We start from the raw sequence: 20,028 nt of genomic DNA, 5'->3' as shown, positions 1-20,028 counted from the left end.
GCATTATTGTCTTGTAAGTATTGCTGTTGCACAGTTTGCCTTTTACCCTTTTTCTCTCCATTTTGGTGTTCCCCTAGTTCTTATAAACGTACATATAATACCCATTGTATCAAAGTCAGTTACAGTGACATCAGGGTAAAACCAGGCAAAGAAAGACAGAAGAAAAAGGCATAATTTCATAGGGTACATTAGAAATAACAACAACAAAGATAAACCATTTATTTCCAAATCTTGTAGTTCATTTGGCTTAGGATCATCTATGTCATCATATGCACATTGCTACCTGCACAACTATGTTCATCGGAACATAATTTACCATCGCTAAAATATGGAACCAACTCAGATGCCCCTCAGTAGATGAATGGATGAAGAAAATGTGGTACATATACACAATGGAATTCATTGCATCTATTAGAGGAAATGGAAAGTCCAAGTCATACTAAGTGAAGTGATCCAGACCCAAAGAAACATAAACTCTATGATTTCACTCATTGGAAACAGTTAGTGCTTGTGTAGGGTAGTGCTTTGGTTATTTTGAGAGATAGGATCTTGCTTTTTCCCCCCTGACTCTAGCCTGTATCACAATCCTCTTATATCTCCTGCTGTAGCTGGGATGGCAGGTGTGTCCTGATGCTTCAAGCTTCTTTACTGTTGAGGAGGGATCTTGTGATCATTTTCCTAGATTGATCTAGAACTGTATTCAGATCTCAGTTGCCTGAGTAGGTAGGAGTCCAGGTGTAGACATTGACATCTGGCTGATTGCCTATTACTTCACCACCTTTATAACTGTTAGTTGTTTGCTAGGCTTTAAAAAAAATATGTGTTCTTGAAATGGTATAGTAGTCATTAAGAATATTTAATGTGCTCATTCATTTGCATTACTTTGTATTATTTTCCCACCCAGGGAGGTTGGGAAAGTTTACTTTCAAAATTCCATTGTTTTTAGGATAAATTTATATTGCTTCTTTTACTTGTTTATGTATGTTTTTCATTGCTGAACTATGAAGAGAGTCATTGATGGATGCCAGTCACTAATAACTAATATTAAGATGCTGAGGTGGTAGTGGGTTGTTAGAAGCTTTCACTGAGTCCTTTTTTTTAAAAAAAATCTCTCTGGCTTTGGGACTGAAGGTAAAAATGTTTTGCTTTCTAGGAAGTAGACGTGGGTTTGAATGCCTGTGTAGCCACTAGTGTGTGTATAGTGTGTGCACTATGTACGAATATGTGTAATTTTTTATTTGTGGTAAAATATACCTTACATAAAATTGACTATTTTAATTATGTTTAAGTGTACAGTTTGGTGACATTAGGTACTTGCCTTCTTCTGCATCTGTCTCTGTATTCCATCTCCAGAATGCTTTCATCTTCCCCAAGTGAAAATCTAACCATTCAACTCTAACTTTCCATTCTTCCCTCTCTTCTGTTTCTGGCAACTGCCATTCTACTTTCTGTTGCTGTGAATTTAAGTATGCTCTAAATCATAAATATTTGTCCTTTCATGCCTGCCTATTTCACTTACCATAATGTCTTCCAGGGTCATCCATTTTTGTGCCAGATGTTAAAAATTCTTTTCTTTTCATTGCTTTATATGCATATGCCACATTTTTGTTAATTCATCTAATGATGGACAACACTTATACCTTTTGGTTATTGTGATTAATACTATATGAACATGGGCGTACAAATACCAGTGTGAGCTCCTGCTTTCTCCTCTTCCTGACCCTCCTCCTCTTCTTGTTGGAGGTATTGGAATCTAAATTTAGAATCTTATGCTTGCTAGGCAGATGCTCTTCCACTTATGTCATGCCTCCAGCCCTTTTTGTTTTAGTTATTTTGTTTCCACATAGGATCTGTGCTTTTGCTTGGGACAGCTTGTACCATGATCTCCCTACATTTACCTTTTACATAGTGGGATTACAGGCATACACCACAATGCCTGGCTTGTTCTTTTGGTAGACTCCCAAGCTAACTTGGAATGGCAATCCTCTTATCTCTGATTCTCAAGTAGCTAGGATTATAGGTGTAAACCATTAGGCCTGACAGAATCCCTGTTTTTTATTTTCATTTTTTTTGTGTGTACCCAGAAGTGAAATTGCTGGATAACATAGTAATTCTGTGTTTTATTTTTAGAGAAGTTGTTATATCATTTCTTAGGACAAAATTTAATCTGAGCCTGTTTCCATATATGTAAAATAGGAGAATGACTTTTTTTTTTTTTTTGGCCAGTCCTGGGGCTTGGTCTCAGGGTCTGAGCACTGTCCCTGGCTTCTTTTTGCTCAAGGCTAGCACTCTGCCACTTGAGCCACAGCGCCACTTCTGGCCATTTTCTGTATATGTGGTGCTGGGGAATCGAACCCAGGGCTTCATGTATACGAGGTGAGCACTCTTGCCACTAGGCCATATCCCCAGCCCGAGAATGACTTTTTAATGTGAAGTGAACTATCAGGGTTAGAGATAATGCAGGCAAAGTTCCAGAATTATTTGTTGCCTCTAGAAGCTATAGCAGAAAACTAGGGAAATTGAAGGAATCGGTGGAGTTGGGAGAGATGGGGGAGAACAATGAATGGGTGACATTGATCAAGATGCACTATACTCATAAACTGACATGTTGAAACCCCTTTGTACAACTACTTCAAGATAATTAAAAAATTAAAATAAAAACAGGCTGTAGCAACACAATGTATAGTTTCTGTCCAACCTTTGATATTTTTACCTTGTCTCTGCTCCTGTTGTTTCTGAACCACCTCATTTTGTCTACCTCACATCTGCTTATTCTGTAAGGCCCTTTCAGGCTCCACCACCTTGTGGAAGCTGTCCCCGCTTCAACCTAGGCTATGCTACAAGCTACCTTTTGTGCTTTTATGCACGTTTATCATTGCACCTACCACATGGTAGGAGATTGCCTGGCCATTCTTCTAGCTCCTGTTTGTGGTGTTGCATCCTAATAGTAACATGGTATCTAGCAGGGTCAGGGATGGGGACTGAGTGGAAACACAGAGTAGAAGTTCCATGGGGACCAGTTCCTTAGGTCCATCTGCACTAGAATCTTACAGAAGCTTCTGGGGCTTGATAGTCTTTGGGCCTGGGGAATATATATTTTCATTATCCTTAGAAGATTCTTAGGCACACTACTAACTTCCAAGTCCCAGGATTTCAAGATGGGAGGCCTTTAGATCCAACACAAAGTAAGTGAACCAAGAAAATTCTGCTGATGGGTCTGAATTGAAGTAAGGTTGCATTGACAGGCTTTTTTTTTGTGGATCCCAGATTGGGCATGGTCAGCAGCAGTATGGTGTGGCAGAGATTAAGTATACCTTCTTCCATAAGGGGAATATAAAGCCAGCCTAAATATATATTGATTTCTTTCTGAGTGGGACTTCTCTCTGCCATAGAGTGATCCCTAGATTTTAAGAAGGAAAGAAATGGCCTGTTTTTTAAAAATCTAAAATTACTTTTCAGATTGTTTACTTACTGTTGTCCTCCTTCTTACTTAGTTTCCAGGGCAATATCATAAAGTTAGTTTTTATTAAGCATTATAGTTCTTGAAAAGGTATTTATGCAAGAATTTAAAATAAAGTTTTCTGGATTCCATAATTTTTTCTAACATGCATAATGAAAAATTTCTGTATAAGGACCACACCAGTATATTTGTATATTAGAACATGTATAGTGTAGTTTTTTCCTACAGTGTAGAAAAGATAATTTTATTTTGAGTGTTATTAAAAGGACAAAAGGACAGTGGACAAAGATTTTTTAAGGGAGGACTGAAACTACTAGCACTTACTTATTTAAGTTATGATGCTGGGGCCCAGTTGAATTATTTGTCACTTTTTTGGATACTAAAATGCTATGCCTTTCCCCCCCTCTCCTTTGACTTTTGGTTTAGCTCTGAAACTTGCTTGTGTTAAAGACAGAATTTTAGTAGCTAGGCCTGTGGTTGTTGTGAATATTCTTTTGTATAACTGAATTAGCAAGACAACCCCATGTTAGTGGAATCTCTCAGTTAATATTCTGGCAGCAAGTAACTCAATAAAACTCATAAATATTCAGGTTAGTAAATTGATTTTCTCATTTAACTTAAGGAAAATAGAGAAGGAATTTTGATAAGCTAAGCACTGGAGGAGAGGCATAAGATCTTTGCTTGCATCTATATTTGTTTCCTGGTGCCTGTTTGTGACTAGTTCTTCTCACTGGAAATGCTTTCCTAATCTTTCCATCAATCTGTCTAAATCTCATTCTTTATTTCTGTTTTATCCAAGCTGCTTTAGGTCTTGGTACCACCAATCGTTCTTAGGAGACTTAATTTGGCTATTCAGAACAACTCAAACTTTGGTTGGTTTGGCTATGCCTGTGTTTGTTTTTGATAATAGGTCCTTTCTTCTTACCTGTGGCCATACTTCTATGTTATCACCTTCTATTTACCTCGTCTTACCGGTAGTCTGGTTATTCTGGCTCTGGTCTCCTAATTCACTTATCTATATACGTTTTGTCTGGAGCAGCCCTGTTGGCTTAGTTTAATTTAATTGCTGTCACATCTTTATAAGGCCAAGACTTTAGCTAAAACCTTTTCCCAAGTCTATTCATTGCCTGACATAGGCTGCTCACTGGATGTTCTTCACTTGTCCCAAGTCTCCTTCCCATTTGGATGAGACCTTGTTTAGTCTTTGAATTCTAGCCTTCCTTAATAGTACTCATCCCATGTTAGCTGGTCCCTGATTGGATGTCGAAAACCAACTCAATGTCTGTTTAGACACTGTTTAATTGACATTGGTGTTCTTGATCTACTGAAAGATAAAAGTCCTGGTTAACTTCTGTTACTCACTCAGGTGTGTAAATGTGCCATCTGAGCACAATGTTACTGACTAGGGCATTTGTTTCAGTGTGGCTGTTTCTTTTTGCCTTAAAACAGAACCTAGCCATCTGTACAGCAAGGATTACCTCCATCCCTTAAGCTTTATCTTCTAAGGTGATTATGAATTGGACTTAAAGGATACATTAGAAGGTTTTGATTTGTTTAGTTGTACTTTCTATTGTATTGCTCTTAGAAAAAACACACATATGCACAACATTTGTTTACTAATTCATGGAATTGGACATGTATCATATGTCATAGTGACACTGAATTTTTTTTAGCATCATAAGTTCATACATGAATGCTGTTTGGCTGTTACTATAGTGATACTTTTGTAAAAGTTACTTTTCAAAAACAATCCATGAAAAGCTATATATACATGAAAAAATAAGAGTAGCATTTATTTTTAACAAGATGTTATTGTCAAACATCTTTCATTTATTGTATGTATGCAGTTACAAATTATGTAAACATGAATTTTGGCTAGCAACCAAATACCACTTTGTTCTGAAAAGGAAGAATCATTTGCACTGTTATTAAAATTCGAATTTGAGCTACTTTACTTGAAAGTTGAAATTACAGCTAGTCCAGAGGTTAATATAATGTATAAACTATTTCAAAGGACATTTCATTGCTTTGTTTTTATATCCAATGTGTAAAGATGAAACTAGCCATTATTTTGCCATTAGTTGCACTATTTGAGAGTTAGACTTTGTTCTGTTGTTTTAAAGTAGATTTTGAAATATCTTTGGATAAGGCTTTTTGAAAACTTTTTGAATTGGCCCAAGTTTGAGAAGACTATATATTTAGAATTAAAATAATTTAAAAATGCCCTTTGTTGGGAACTGAACACTTTTTTTTTTAAAGATCACTTTGGTAAAGATAATGGAGGAAGTTTATAGAATTTTACAGCCGAGCCTCTGAGAAACATCACCTAGGTCCAGAGTCTTAGCTGAAAGCCCTGCATTCTTTCTTCTATACCAGCCAGGCTGCCTGGCACACAAATCACCACCAGTACAACCTCTGTGGAGAAAGAACATCAGCTATTTTGACCAGCAGCTTCACTTTTCTCCCAAGGTTAAACTTCACAAAGAAAGTTTTTTTCTGTGGTAGGTTAGGTACATTGAATAAACTACTGCAGTACTGCTAATCAGCATGCTTCTCTGACCTTGAGACTGAGCTGCAAAACAAATGATAAGCTGTTTAGTGAGGTGAAAAGCTAGGAGTTTCTTTCCAAAAAAACAGTCTGTTTAAACGTTAAGTGAGGAGAAATCTGGTTTCTACATGGTGGTAGTGAGTCACACGTTTGAGTGAAGGTCATTTGGAATGAGGCAGAGTGGTGATGGATATAATTGTTGAACACAGAAGTATTAATTATAAATTTATTAATATCTGACTTTACTTTTGGCTTATTCTGCATAGGCATTTTTTAAGTATGTGCTTGAAGGGACTTGACATAAATAGAGAAGGCAGAAGGAGATGAGAGTGTTAGGGAATAACATGAAAGTAAATACAAAAGCAGGGGCATGACAGTAGGTAGAAGAGCATGATAGCTAGTTATACCTGTGTGACATTCTATGACCTTGTCCATCAGGGAGCTGAGCTGCATTTGGTGAAAGGGATTCTCTGAAACAAAGGAGCCAGAAGGGACCGCCCCCCACCCCCCGCCCGATGGAGGGCACTTGCCTCCTCCCGTCAAGAGCCAGTGCCTCTTATGAGGGCTTTACAGGGTAGTTAAGCACACTACTTAGACAAGAAATGAAGGGTCTTTTGTGCATTTCCATTTCCACAGAGATCTTGGAATGTATTTGGAGAAGTATTAGACAATATTTTGGAATATTGAAGGAGGAAGTCTCAGTTGACATAAATCATGGTTTAAAGTAAGATAAAAAAGTTAAAAATGAAAATGGGTAACGCTAAGAGTTAATGCCAAGAGCATATGCTTTAGAAACAAAGAGATCTGGGCTCAAATCCTGGCTCTATAGCTCACTACCATATGACCACATATAAATGTGCTCAGATTTGTTATGTATTATGGGGGCCATTGAAATAAATTTTCTGTGAAGTTAGTGAAGTATCATTAATGAAGCCCTAAGAAGGGTTCAAAGTCACATGGCCCTTTGTCCCTTTGTTTTCTTTAAGCTTGTTATCTCTTTCCATTTGGCTTTCTGCTCCCTAGAGTGCTTATGGATTTGGGGGCTTAGTGTTATATTTTGCTTCCTGGATATGTGTAGTTTTGTGCCATTTCCTTATTGTTCTGTTACGTGCACTATTTCCCAAAGGAATCTCTACAAATTGAGTGCATTCCATGCCTGACAAATTCTAGTTTTCCCTTGGTTTAACTTAACATTCTTAGGGAGTGAAATACTGTGTAGAACATTGTATTTGTTATTTATTTTCAGATAGCGTATCCAAATAATCAGTTCTTTCATTTTGAGTTCACCTTGGTGCTTCTTTTGCTTCTTCTTCTGACTTGGGTTCATTTCTGGGGCTGTAGTCCAGTAGCTTGACAGAGATTAGATGGGTTAGTTGGCCTCATTCATATTTCTGGCAATTGCTTTACTATCTACACCTTGTTTCTGTACCAAGGGGCCTCTCCAGCAGACTTCTCAGAGTTGTTCAATGGCACAGTATTCTAAGTTGGAGGGAGTGAAAGCTGCAAGGTCTCCTGAGAGCTGTGCTTAGAACTCTCATAATGCCACCTGAGCTGCAATCTGTTTGTCAAAGCAAGCCACAAGGTCATCCCAGAATGAAGGGGTAGAGAAGTAGATTCACTCTAACAGAATGAGTTCTAAAGAATTGTGACTATTTATAATCTAATATAAACTCTGTGCTTGAAATAGGAGACTTGGAAATATGTTAGCATTTTAAAAATTCATCCTCCTCTTCCTACCTTGGGTCTTATTTTTGTTGCAGTTAAATATAACCAACAAGTAAAGAGAGTCTTCCATGGAAAAGAGAAAAAGTGTCCATAAATAAAGCTTCTTATAAACATGTCTGAAACTCATTTGTAAATTCTTAATCTGTCTTTAAGTTGCATTTAATTTTTAACCAGGTGGTACCATTTTGAAATAAAATGCTTAACATTTTTATGGTATTTTAATTTAAAAAGTTACATGAAACATTAAATGCTTTGTCTTTCTTTTCATTTTAGATAAAATACTTCGCTGAAGAAAACTTGCTTTTGCAATGGAAGTGCATTAATAATTTAAAATACAGAACAAGGATTATGTCTAGCCATTTATTAATAAAGCATTGTTGTATTCTTTTTTCTTTTTAAGTTTTTTTGGTGCCAGAACTATGGCTTGAACTTGAGCATGGGTACTGTCTCTGAATTTTTTCTGCTCAAGGCTAGTGCTCTACCAATTAAGTCACAGCTACACTGCCTCTTTTTTTGTGGTTTATTGGAGATAGAGTCTCTTAGACTTTTCCTGTCTGCGCTGGCTTTGAACTGTGATTCTCTGATCTCAGCCTCCTCAGTAGCTAGGATTAAAGTCATGGGTCACCGGCTTCTGGCTGTTGTATTTTCTTTTTTTAACTTTAGAATCTTGCATATATGGTCTAATAAGGCAACTTTCTAAGATTTCCCTCCTTAATAAGTGCTAATTAATCATATGCTAATTGTGTAATTAATCAGTCTAATGACTCTGATTCACATTATGTTTAATGATTTTGATAGCATTTATAACTTTTCAAAAGCCTGTTCAGTTGTTAGGAAAGTCATCAATGTCTCCGGTGAAGCTATCTATGATTATATTAATCAACTTCATAACTAAAAGCATCTATTGGGATAATTACTTTGAAACAGTTGTTCTTTCTACAGTTGACTGTACTGTTTATTATTGAAATTTATTATTAAAATTGATTTTCCAGGTGCTGATGGCTTACTCCTGTAATCCTAGCAACAGATGAGGTTTAGACCTGAGTGAGGATCATGTTTGAAGCCAGCCCAGGCAGGAAAAATCCAAGAGATTGTTATCTCCAGTTAACCATAAAAAGCTGGAGGTGGAACTGTGGCTCAAGTACAGTCCTTGCCTTGGGCAGAGAAGTACATAGGCTCAGAGTTCAAATCTGTTATCACAACACACAAAAATTCTTAAATTTTTTATTATTTATTATCAAAGTGATGCACAGAGGGGTTGCAGTTTCATATGCAAGTCAGTGAGTACATTTCTTATCAAACTTGATACCTCCTCTCTAATTTTTCTCCCTCCTTCCCCTTTCTCCATTTCCCCTCCCATGAGTTGTACAGTTGGATTTTGGCATATAGTTTTCTAAGTATTGCTATTGCATTGGTTCACCTTTTACCCTTTGTCTCTTCATTTTGATGCTCCCCTTCCCTTCCCTAGTTCCAAAAACATACATACAATACCCATGGTACTGAAATCAGTAACAGTATATATATATATATATATATATATATATATATATATATATATATAATTTTTGTTTGTGTGGAACTGAGGAATCGAACTCAGGGCCTCATGCATACTAGGCAAGCACTCTAACACTAAGCCACATGCCCAGCCCCAGAAAAAAACATTCTTGACTTTATGACTTGTTAAGAGAAGACTGATATTAATGGGTATTGCATTGAATTTGTAGATAGCCTTTGGCAATATTGCCATTTTGATTATATTAATCCTCCCAATCCAGGAGCATGGAAGGTTTTTCCATTTTCTTAGTTCTGACTTAATTTCATTTTTCAAGCTTTTAAAGTTCTCATCAAAAAGGTCTTTCACTTCTTTGGTTAAGGTTATTCCTAGGTATTTTATGTTTTTGGGGGCATTGCAAAAAGGAGTTGCTTTCCTGATTTCAGCCTCGGTCTTCGGGTTGTTAGCATAGAGAAAGGCCATTGATTTTTGAAGGTTTATTTTATATCCTGCAACTTTGCCAAAGTTTTGGATCAGCTCTAGTAGCTTGGGGGTAGAGTCTATGGGATTCTTTAGGTATAGGATCATGTCATCTGCGAAGAGAGAAAGTTTAACTTCATCTTTTCCTATTTGGATCCCCTTTATATTTTCTTCTTGCCTAATTGCTCTGGCTAGGAATTCTAGTACTATGTTGAAGAGCAGGGGAGAGAGTGGACATCCCTGCCTTGTTCCTGATTTTAAAGGGAATGGCTTTAGTTTTTCACCATTTAGAGTTATGCTTGCTGTTGGTTTGTCATAAACTGCCTTGATTATATTCAGGAATGTTCCCTGGAATCCGAGTTTTTCCAGGGCTTTTAGCATAAATGGGTGCTGGATTTTATCGAATGCTTTTTCCGCATCCAGAGATAAAACCATGTGGTTCTTTACCTTGCTCCGGTTGATGTGGTGGATTACATTAATTGACTTGCGTATATTAAACCAACTTTGCATCCCTGGGATGAATCCAGTTTGATCGTGGTGTATGATTTTTTTGATGACCTGTTGAAGTCGATTGGCCAGAATTTTGTTGAGAATTTTTGCATCTATGTTCATCAGGGAGATTGGTCTGTAGTCCTCTTTCTGTGATGAGTCTCTGCCTGGTTTGGGGATGAGGGTTATACTGGCTTCGTAAAACTGTAACCTCTATGTACATCAGTTTTATAATAAAAACTAAAAAAAAAAAAGGCAAGAAAAAAAAAGAAAATAAAACCTAAAAAATAGCTATACGAAAATATGACACAAAATCCGCTCTGTCCATTATGAAGCATTCATATTTGTAAAGTTACTTTAACCAGTAAATTTGAACTAACCATCTTCCATTTATACGTATCCGTGGCACTCATAAAATATGGCACGTGTGACAAAGTTTATGAGCAGATAGTTTTCTAATATTGAAACCCAATCTGCTCTGGAAGCAAAGTGATGAAGAAAACAATAAAATTGAGAATATATAAAAAAAAGAGAAGACTGAGTGAAAACTGATACAGAAATAAAAGGAAAAGAAAATCTAAGAAATAGAGAAGTACAAGGAAATTTAAGCTGTCAATTGACATTTAGTTTTTTCTACTACAGTTTTATCCATTAATAAGGATGCTTCTTTGTAAAGGGCAGAAAACACAAAATAGGAAATTATTGGCCCCTATCAAGGGAGAGTCAAGAAGACACTTTGGTACAGTTGAGTGTAATAGCCTTGATAAGTAATGAGGACTCAGTTTTTCTTGCTCTTTCATTTGTATTGGCATCAGTCTCAGATTTGATGGGGAACAATTTGGTTACTGTCTTTCAAATTATTAGTATCTTCTCAGGTTTAAGTACACTGGAAAAGGGAGCTTGCTCAGGAAAAGAACTTGAGATTAAGCTCTGAATTAGTCCTGCTCGATTTTGTGTGAATCACTCTCTGTCCCATCCAGACTCACTAGTTTGAGCAAGAGGATAGAATGTGTTGATTGCTTCTGGCTTCTCTCATGCTTCAGATGTCTGTATAGAGCCAAATCAGAGACCCTCCTCATAACCCCACAGCCTGAGGTTGGAGAAGAGGAGATTCTAAAGAGAAGGGGGCTACAGAAGTAGGGCAAAACTGTGATGTTAAGCCCAACACATCTAAGGTCTGTTACACATATGATATACTAGCATATTCCTAACATCTTGAGTTAAGGGTGGTTCTAAGACAAGGATATTTCAAGTGGTTTTTGTTTTAGTAGCATCTTTAAGTTTTTGTACAGTAGTTTTGCTCTTAGATATCTGCTGAGTAAGTATGTACAGAGTTTGTACTCTAGTTACTTCTCAAAGCTTTTGTTAATCACTTGTAATTGCTAAGTAATTGTGGGATTTTCATGCAGTTATTTAGCAATAACAATATTCCTATTTTACAGATGCTATTGTGCTTATTTGATGCCATTTATGAAATGTAGTAATGGATTAAATTAAAATGTTTCCACTATCAGAAAATGTTTAAAAAGTAGTTAAAATAGTTGCATCAATTTTCCCCAGTCAAGTTATTAGAGACAACCTTGTGACTTAGTCTAATAACTGATAGACAAGTGTGACATATTGTTGCATGTTTGGGGGTAGCTTGTCATATAACAATGACCTGTAGAATTTTTGGATATGATATATTACTTCAGAAACTAAGATGGATATTTGAATTTGTTCTACCTGTAAAATTCAAGCCAGAGATGAATGAGCTCTTGCCAGCTTGGCCTATTTAAGAAGGTTTCAGGACAAGGTAACAAACAGTACAAGAAATGTATCCAATGCCTAACGTATGAAACTGTAACCTCTCTGTACATCAGTTTGATAATAAAAATTTGAAAGAAAAAAAGAAGGTTTCAGGCAATATACAGTCAGATACAACAAAATTTCCCTTTATTGTCACAGATTACTGTATAAATAGGTGATGACAAATCAATTATCCAAATCATGGCATTGTCGAAAGTGACAAGAAAATGATTTTACTGGAAGACCAGGTAGAATCTAGACAAACTGGGACCTTAAGTCATCCTTTGTTTATATGAAGCAACTTTTATTAATTGTGAACTTAATATTAAATTCTCTATATGAGATACAATGTCAGAATACTTTTTGTTTCTTGCAACGCATTCTGACAAGTGATCTGTTGATTTTTTTTCTTTAAGAGCTTAGCACCATTTTAAACTCTTAGAGATATGCTAGTGTTTGTGAAGGCTCACTTCTCTCTTTATTTTCTAGCAGATTATTTTACAACAGAAGCTTGAAATTTCTGAGTGACAGATGTAGATTTTCTGTCACATTTCTGATCCCCTCTTAGACTAAGACATACAAGGAAATCTATGAGAACAGTGCTTGGTAGTGTACTTGATCATTAAGATTGTCAATAAGATAGTAGAGGTTGGAATGACACTGAGAGGTCTTTTAGTGTCTCATCCCCACTCCCTTAGCTCTACTAATTTTAATGCATCACATACAAGTTATCTTTTCCTTATCCTTGAGACTCTAGGTGGCATTCATGGGTAACAGAAAGAATGGAGGCAACAAATTTCATATTAACTTTTATATTTTTTTATTCAGAATACTTTGATTGTTTTTTATTTTTTTTAAGAATGGACTTACTTTGTTAAGCATACTTTCTGTTCCCAGTCATGTGGTAGCATAATAAATATACAAGAATGTGGATTAATATGTCACTAACTTTTCTAAAAGTCATGAAAACCTGTGACAAGCCAGTGATGACAGAAATCTTTTTTTGTGGAAGTACAGTACACCAAATGCTTGTCTTCCAAGGTGTTTGAGTGCTCTTAGTACTAATTGCACCTTATGTGGAGCCACTTTTTAGCCATTTTATTCAGTTAAATTCTTGAGGCTACTGCATAGAGACCCTCAGTTCTGGATAAAAATTTTACACCTCGTAATCAGTGTGGTAATCAAGGTAATAAGCAGTAAGACCCCTTTTTTAATAATAGAGAGAGACACTTTCTTCTTTTTTATTGTTCATAGATAATATGTTAAATTTTATTCATTTCTTTATTGTCAAAGTGATGTAGAGATGGGTTACGGTTTCATGTGTAGGGCAATGCATACATTTCTTATCCAACCTGTTACCTCCTCCCTCATTTTTCCCTGCCCTCTCCCCCCCCATTTCCACCCCCCATAAGTTGTGCAGTTGGTTTACACCATATAGTTTTGTAAGTATTGCTGTTGCCTTGGTTTTTCTTTTTATCCTTTGTCTCTCCATTTTGATATTCCCTTTTCCTTTGCTAATTCCAATACACATATATACAATATCCAGGGAACCAAAATCAGTTACAGTGACATCAAGGGTAAAACCACGGGAAAGAAAGACAAACGAAAAAGGGCATAATTCTAATGGTATGTTGAAAATAACAGGAACAATGATAAACTACTTGTTTCCATAACTTGGAATTCATTTCACTTAGCATCTGATCTTATGTGTTCATATGCTCACATACATTTTGCATAGAGTTGTGATATGGAGATGTTACAATTTGATCATTTCCTATTTCCTTTCTTTAGCGTTATAAGCAGTGTACAGTAACTTGGTTATTGTAGAGTATTTATTCAATGCTAGGATTATTGAGAAGTTGTCTTCACAATAGTTTTTAATATATTTTCAAGAAGCAGGGCCTGTGCACTAAATTTCCTACATTCTCTACAGCTACCAGAAATTACAATTTAAAAAAGCCCTGCTCCCCACAAGTTGCTAGATAAAAAGCTATAATGTGTGTGTATAATATTAACATACATATACATTTATATATTAATGTATATATACACTATATATACATATATACTGTATATATATGTATATACATACATATATGTACACACATCTATATACACATTGTAGCCATAGTACTAGTCGTAGGACTTGAACTGAGGGCCTGGGCACTGTCTCTGAGCTTCTTTGCTCAAGGCTAGTTCTCTACCACAGCTTGACTTCTGGCTTTTGGATGGTTTACTGCAGGTAAGAGTATCACAGACTTTCCTGCCTGGGTTGGCTTTGAACTGTGGACATTGGGTTTTAGCCTCCTGAGTAGCTATGTTTATAGTCATGAGCTGGTGGTGCCTTGCTGTTATATTATTTTTAAGTTTTTTATTTATTTGACTTTTAGTGAGAGAAAATATCTTCTTATGTTTATTGGCAATTTATATCCCTTCTATTGTAAATGGTTTAAATATGTAGAGCTTTTTCACTTGAGGATTCATGTCTTTTCTTGTTGATTATACTAATTTTATTCTACTAGGGAAACTAATTGTCTCTACTTAATATTTGCCTTTGATTTTAAAGGTTTGTTTAAAAAATAATGTGAGCAGAGTGAATGGGCATTGCAAAGACCTGAGGCAGGAAAGAAATGAACCCAGAAGGGTTGGAAAACAAAGACTGGAAGAAAGAAACACAGAGAATGGAATCAAGGACATGGTGGGTAGATACTTCTTAGAGTGAGGGAAATCTTCCTACTATGTATCCTTACTTACCTTCTACCCTAATTCTACCATTCTTAAAGGATCAGGTAAGGACTCACCATTAACCTCCCCTTCTTTTGAATGGATATGACCCATATTGGTCTGATTCTTCTCTGAGTCCCTATTGTTTTTATAGCCATATCATAGTTTATGTTCTTGTTTCCCTTGCATTCTTTTCTGCCCACGGGATTGTTAGATCCTAGTTGGGAACTGGATCTAAAACTTTTATGTCCTTCCTTAGAAGATCTTCTATGGTGTTGGGAATATTGGATAATTACTTTCTACTGTTGATAGATGTGTAAGATTATGGAACTTTATTTCTTCAGTATTTATCCTCAATCTTTCTGAACAAATTCGACTAAAAGAGCCCATATATGACTGTAAATGCTAATTTGCACATTAAAGTCAATGAAACATATCAATGGAATGAAACATCATGCTTCAAATGATTTATCTTAATTCTTTAAATATTGTAGATTAGGAAAAGTGCATAACGAATAGCAAAGCAGACATTTATGATAGCTTGTCTTAGGTTACACACTAAAAATATCTTGAACATTTGTATTGGCTAAACATGTTCTCAAGCAAGTAAAAAAGTTTTTAGTTTTTTTAAAAAAGCATTAGTTATGACTCCTAGTTCTTTTCACATCAAATTAGTCGATCCCTTATTCTAGTGGGCAGACATGATGAGAGTGAATTTACCTGAAATAGAAGCTGCTGTTGTCCTCATTCCTGGGACTTTCCCCATGCTTTGTGTTTAGCTCTGGCATCTACATCTCTGTATCTGAGAACTCACAACCTCTCAAAGGCTGTTTTGTCCATGGCTAGAAGGTCAGTTTTGGAAATAAATCTCTCTTCTCTAGCAGCCCTCGTCAAATAACTCATTAGATCTGGCACATATAATACATCAGTTCCCTCATCCTCAGATGAGATAATTCTGGAGCTGGTCCTTGAATCAGTTCCCAAAAGTTTTTTTTTTTTTAATATAGAATTCAGATTCTGTCTTCTACCCTTGAAGCTGATTTCTTATATGCCTTATTATCTCCCTTCCCCACTTCCTGACCACTGTTCTCTACCATTCCCATATGAACAACTTACACCTAAACTTGTGTTGGGATCTGGCTCTGGAGAATGCAAATTGAATCCAAGCATTAGGTGTAATTACTTCTGTGCACTTTCTAGACTAACTCCGTGATGATCACTGTTTAGGAATTCTCAAGTGATTTACATAAGTTCACGAAACTGAATTAGGCCTATAGGATCAATACTGCACACTAATGGACTGGAAGGAGTATCTGGGATGACCTGAGATGCATTAGCAAACAGGAAATCTGACCTTGGTAGGAAGCCCTTGATCTGAGTCTGGAGGAAAGGCTGAAGTCTGAATGATGACCCCTCACTGCACTGTGTCACTATGTAGTGGCTTTGCTGCAGAACTAGCAGGCTATGGAGGAGGATTTCTGCAATGACTTTTTTTGACTCTTGCATTTCCTTTTTGACCTGAGGGATGTTGACAATGAGCTCATCTTATTCTTTATTCCTAAATATTTCACAGCTCTACACAAATAGAGGTAGATACTTGTTGATTAATGGGCCACTATGTGCTGAAGACTGTGGTGTCTAAAACTATAAAAATATTGTTACTTTTAGTATCTGTGACTCTTTTAGGGACTTTAAGGCCTCCGATTTCCATGCTATCACATTAGACAACATGGTCAAATAGTGTGTTTTCTGTTCTAGAGAAAATTAGTGCTATTATAATTTGCGTGTTTATAAGTTGTTATTGAAAATTAGTGATAAAATATTTGTAAAATAAATACTCCCTTTGACCTTTGGTTTTAACCTTCATCAGTTTTGTGCATAGTCTTGTGAATGAGAACTTTAATATGGTAAAGAAATGTTTCAGACTTAACTGGTAGCAATCTGGCTAGTTGATACTGATGCCCCACCTTGCAACTTCCTTCTGTGGTTTATTGGGGTCCCCAAAGGAATAGAGTTAGGAAACGTATCATTTTCTTTCTACTATACTCTGAGATTTCCACATGTCTCCCCATTCTCGGATTGGAATGGCTGATAAGGACTTATCAGTTATGCCTTAGAGATACTTCTCTTTCTCAATTTGAGAATTGGATTCTTACCTTTTATTTTAATTTTTTAATTTTTTGCCAGTCCTGGGCCTTGAACTCAAGGCCTGAGCACTGTCCCTGGCTTCTCTTTGCTCAAGGCTAGCACTCTGCCACTTGAGCCACAGCGCCACTTCTGGCCATTTTCAATATATGTGGTGCTGGGGAATCGAACCCAGGGCTTCATGTGTACGAGTCAAGCACTCTTGCCACTAGGCCATATTCCCAGCCCCTTATTTTAATTTTTGAGAAAAGCTTTCTCTAGGTATTCTAGACTGGCCTCACCCTTGTGATCCTTTTGCCTCAGCTTTCCAAGTGTTGAGATTATCAGTGTGACCATCATATCTGGCCTGGGACTCCTATCTTTTAATATTGTAATTATTTTAATGACTATTGTATGAGTATAACACATACCTGAAACATGAAAGCAATTGTTCCCATAGGTAAAATACCAACTAATAACTGAAAAAAGGGGCAAAGACTTTGCAACTGAAAAGCCTATCCATTTGCTTATCACTGCATTATTCATTAAAGTGGGTATAATCTTAGCTATTGAACCTTTTGTATCCAGTTAAAACTGTGCACTTTGCCGATGCTTGCATATGAATAGTGCTCCTATATGAACAATTGTTCATACATATTTTTCCATTTAAATACATTCTTAGGTGTTTATCAACAAGTGAATTGTTCACTAATGGTAGTTTACTGCAGCATCTTTCTTATCAGCTCTGTTGCTTATCTGGCAACCACAACTAGGTGGAACCTAGCCAAGAAGCAGGTCAGAAGCTGAACTATCAGATCAGGCAAGTGATTTCCTGTTGTTTATGCTTCTTCTATAACTTTATTTTGTGGAGAGCCCCTCCAAGAGCTCCATGAAAATTTTGTTTGATTTTATTGTGTATGTGATTTTGACAGACTTGGTTCCGTCATACAATTTTGTAGCAGCAAATTATGAGGGGGAGGAAAATAGAACAACAGAAAAACCCACCAAGATACTTTACTAATACTCAAGTTGCTAAGCTTATTGGAAAAATGGGTTTTCATCACATTTTAATTTAAAAAAACTGATAATTGTGTGGGGTTTCAAGCTATTTATTTATTTAATTTTATTTTATTGTCAAGGTGATGTACAGAGGGGTTACAGTTATGTATGCAATGAGTATATTTCTTGTCAAACTTGTTACCTCCTCCTTCATTTTTCTCTCACTTTCCCACCCTCCAATACCCCTCCCCCAAGTTGTACAGTTAATTTCCAACATATTGTTTTGTGAGTATCACTGTTGCATTGGTTTGCCCTTTATGCTTTGTGTCACCATTTTGATGTTCAAACTCTTTCTTTCTTTCTTTCTTTTTTTTTTTGGCCAGTCCTGGGGCTTGGACTCAGGGCCTGGGCACTGTCCCTGGCTTCTTTTTGCTCAAGGCTAGCACTCTGCCACTTGAGCCACAAGCGCCCCCTCTGGCCATTTTGTGTATATGTGATGCTGGGGAATTGAACCCAAGACCTCATGTATAGGAGGCAAGCACTCTTGCCCAGCCTACTCAAACTATTTATTGAGTGCCATTATGTACCAGGCAATGCAAAGCTCTCTTTACCAAACTCCTCTCTATTACTTACATCTTTGAGAAAAATGTTATTGCCATTTAAAAGCAGGACAATATGGAAGCTCAGAAGAGAAAGATCATTTGCTCAAGAACAGGTAGGTAAACTACTGAGCCAGAATTCAACAACATACTGTTTGATTTAGAAGTCTGCCCCCCTCCCCCCCTTTTTTTTTCCTTTTTTTTCAGTTGTGGGGCTTGAACTCAGGGTCTGGGGACTGTCCCTGAGCCTCTTTGTGCTCAGGTCTAGAACCCCACCGCCACTTCCAGTTTTTGAGTGGTTAATTGGAGATAAGAGTTTCCCAGGGACTTTTCTGCCTGCCCTTTTCCGCCTGCTCTGGCTTTGAACTATGACCCTCAGATCTCAGCCTCCTGAGTAGCTAGGTTTACAGTTGTGAGCTATCAACACCCAGCTAAAAGCCCCTATTTTCATCTGCTTCTCTATGGCCCATTCCAAGCTAGGGTGTGGTCTAGTGGTATAGTTCATGGTTAGCCTGTGCTATACTTTGGGTCTGATCTCAACACACACACACACACACACACACACACACCTCATGTGGGCCAGTCCATAATGTGCATAGTGGAATTATTTAAGGGCAATATACTCCTCAGAGAAACTTAATAATAACCTCTTCTGACTTACCCTGAGTTTATATTTTGTCTTTTGTGCCTCTGAGTGGGAATGAAGAAATCTTAATTATTTTCATTGGTACTTGTATAAATAGCCTTTTCACTTTGTATATATTCTGTTTATAATATTGTTTCTGGCCTCATGCCTGTCAGTGTTTGACTTTCGAAGTTAGACACTTGTTCTTTAAATGTCTGCAATGAGGGGTTGTGTGAAGGAAGAAGTAGTCAGAAGGTATCAAGACCAGAACCCATTTCAAGAAAATTGTAGCAACTGCCGCCAGTGGTACAGTGATTAAAGAGAACAGCTAGTTATGTAAAAGCCATTTCTTTGCAGAGCTGTCACTGATGCAGACTGAATAATATTGGGGGCAGATATGATTGGCAGAAATTTTGATGTTATCCTAGTGTTCAGATAATCCCTACCTAGCCCTTGGTCCTGGTGATTTTTATCTGTCATGTAAAAGCACAATCAAGGAGCCACAACAGAAGGCAGGCTGCAATAGTATGTTTTATGGTGAGACTTTCTGCATGATTCAGCAGGGCTCATATGAAAGAAAACCACATTATTTTCTAACTTCCTGTCTGAGTTAGTAGAAAGGTTTTGAGCATACACTTTTTTCTTCCACAGGTGTTGTTTATCAGAAATCATCAACAGTAGAAACCACACATTATTAAATATGAAAGACAATATAATTCCAGTGTGGTAGGGAGGTTTGGAGTTAACTGGTTTCAGTACTTCTCCTGACCTCTAGCTAGCTAAAATGAGTTTAAAAAACAAAACAAAAACAACAATCTCCTTTAGTATGGTCTTGTTTGTTTGTGATCATTTGGGTAAATGCCCAGGACCACACTAAATCTACTAGCACAACTAGGTTCATTGTAGCATTATTTACCATAGTTAAGATATGGAATCAACCCAGATGTCCCTCACTAGATGTATGGATCAAGAAAA

General features: G+C 36.8%; 1 protein-coding gene and 1 long non-coding RNA gene across 2 annotated transcripts in view; both read left to right on the top strand.

Annotated features, from left to right (window-relative positions):
* The window catches only part of Plcl1 (phospholipase C like 1 (inactive)), a 312,974-nt gene that overhangs the window by 43,949 nt on the left and 248,997 nt on the right, over positions 1–20,028 (top strand). The gene's annotated exons all lie outside the window — the stretch shown is intronic.
* On the top strand, positions 10,729–12,946 carry LOC125350431. The gene is made up of 2 exons (XR_007210744.1): positions 10,729–11,976; positions 12,097–12,946. It is a non-coding gene; the product is annotated as an uncharacterized LOC125350431 (long non-coding RNA).

Source organism: Perognathus longimembris, chromosome 4 (assembly GCF_023159225.1).
Source record: "Perognathus longimembris pacificus isolate PPM17 chromosome 4, ASM2315922v1, whole genome shotgun sequence".
In the NCBI taxonomy this organism is placed as follows: Eukaryota; Metazoa; Chordata; class Mammalia; order Rodentia; family Heteromyidae; genus Perognathus; species Perognathus longimembris.
Note: the sequence above shows the minus strand (reverse complement) of the source record. Positions and strands in the feature narration are given on the sequence as shown.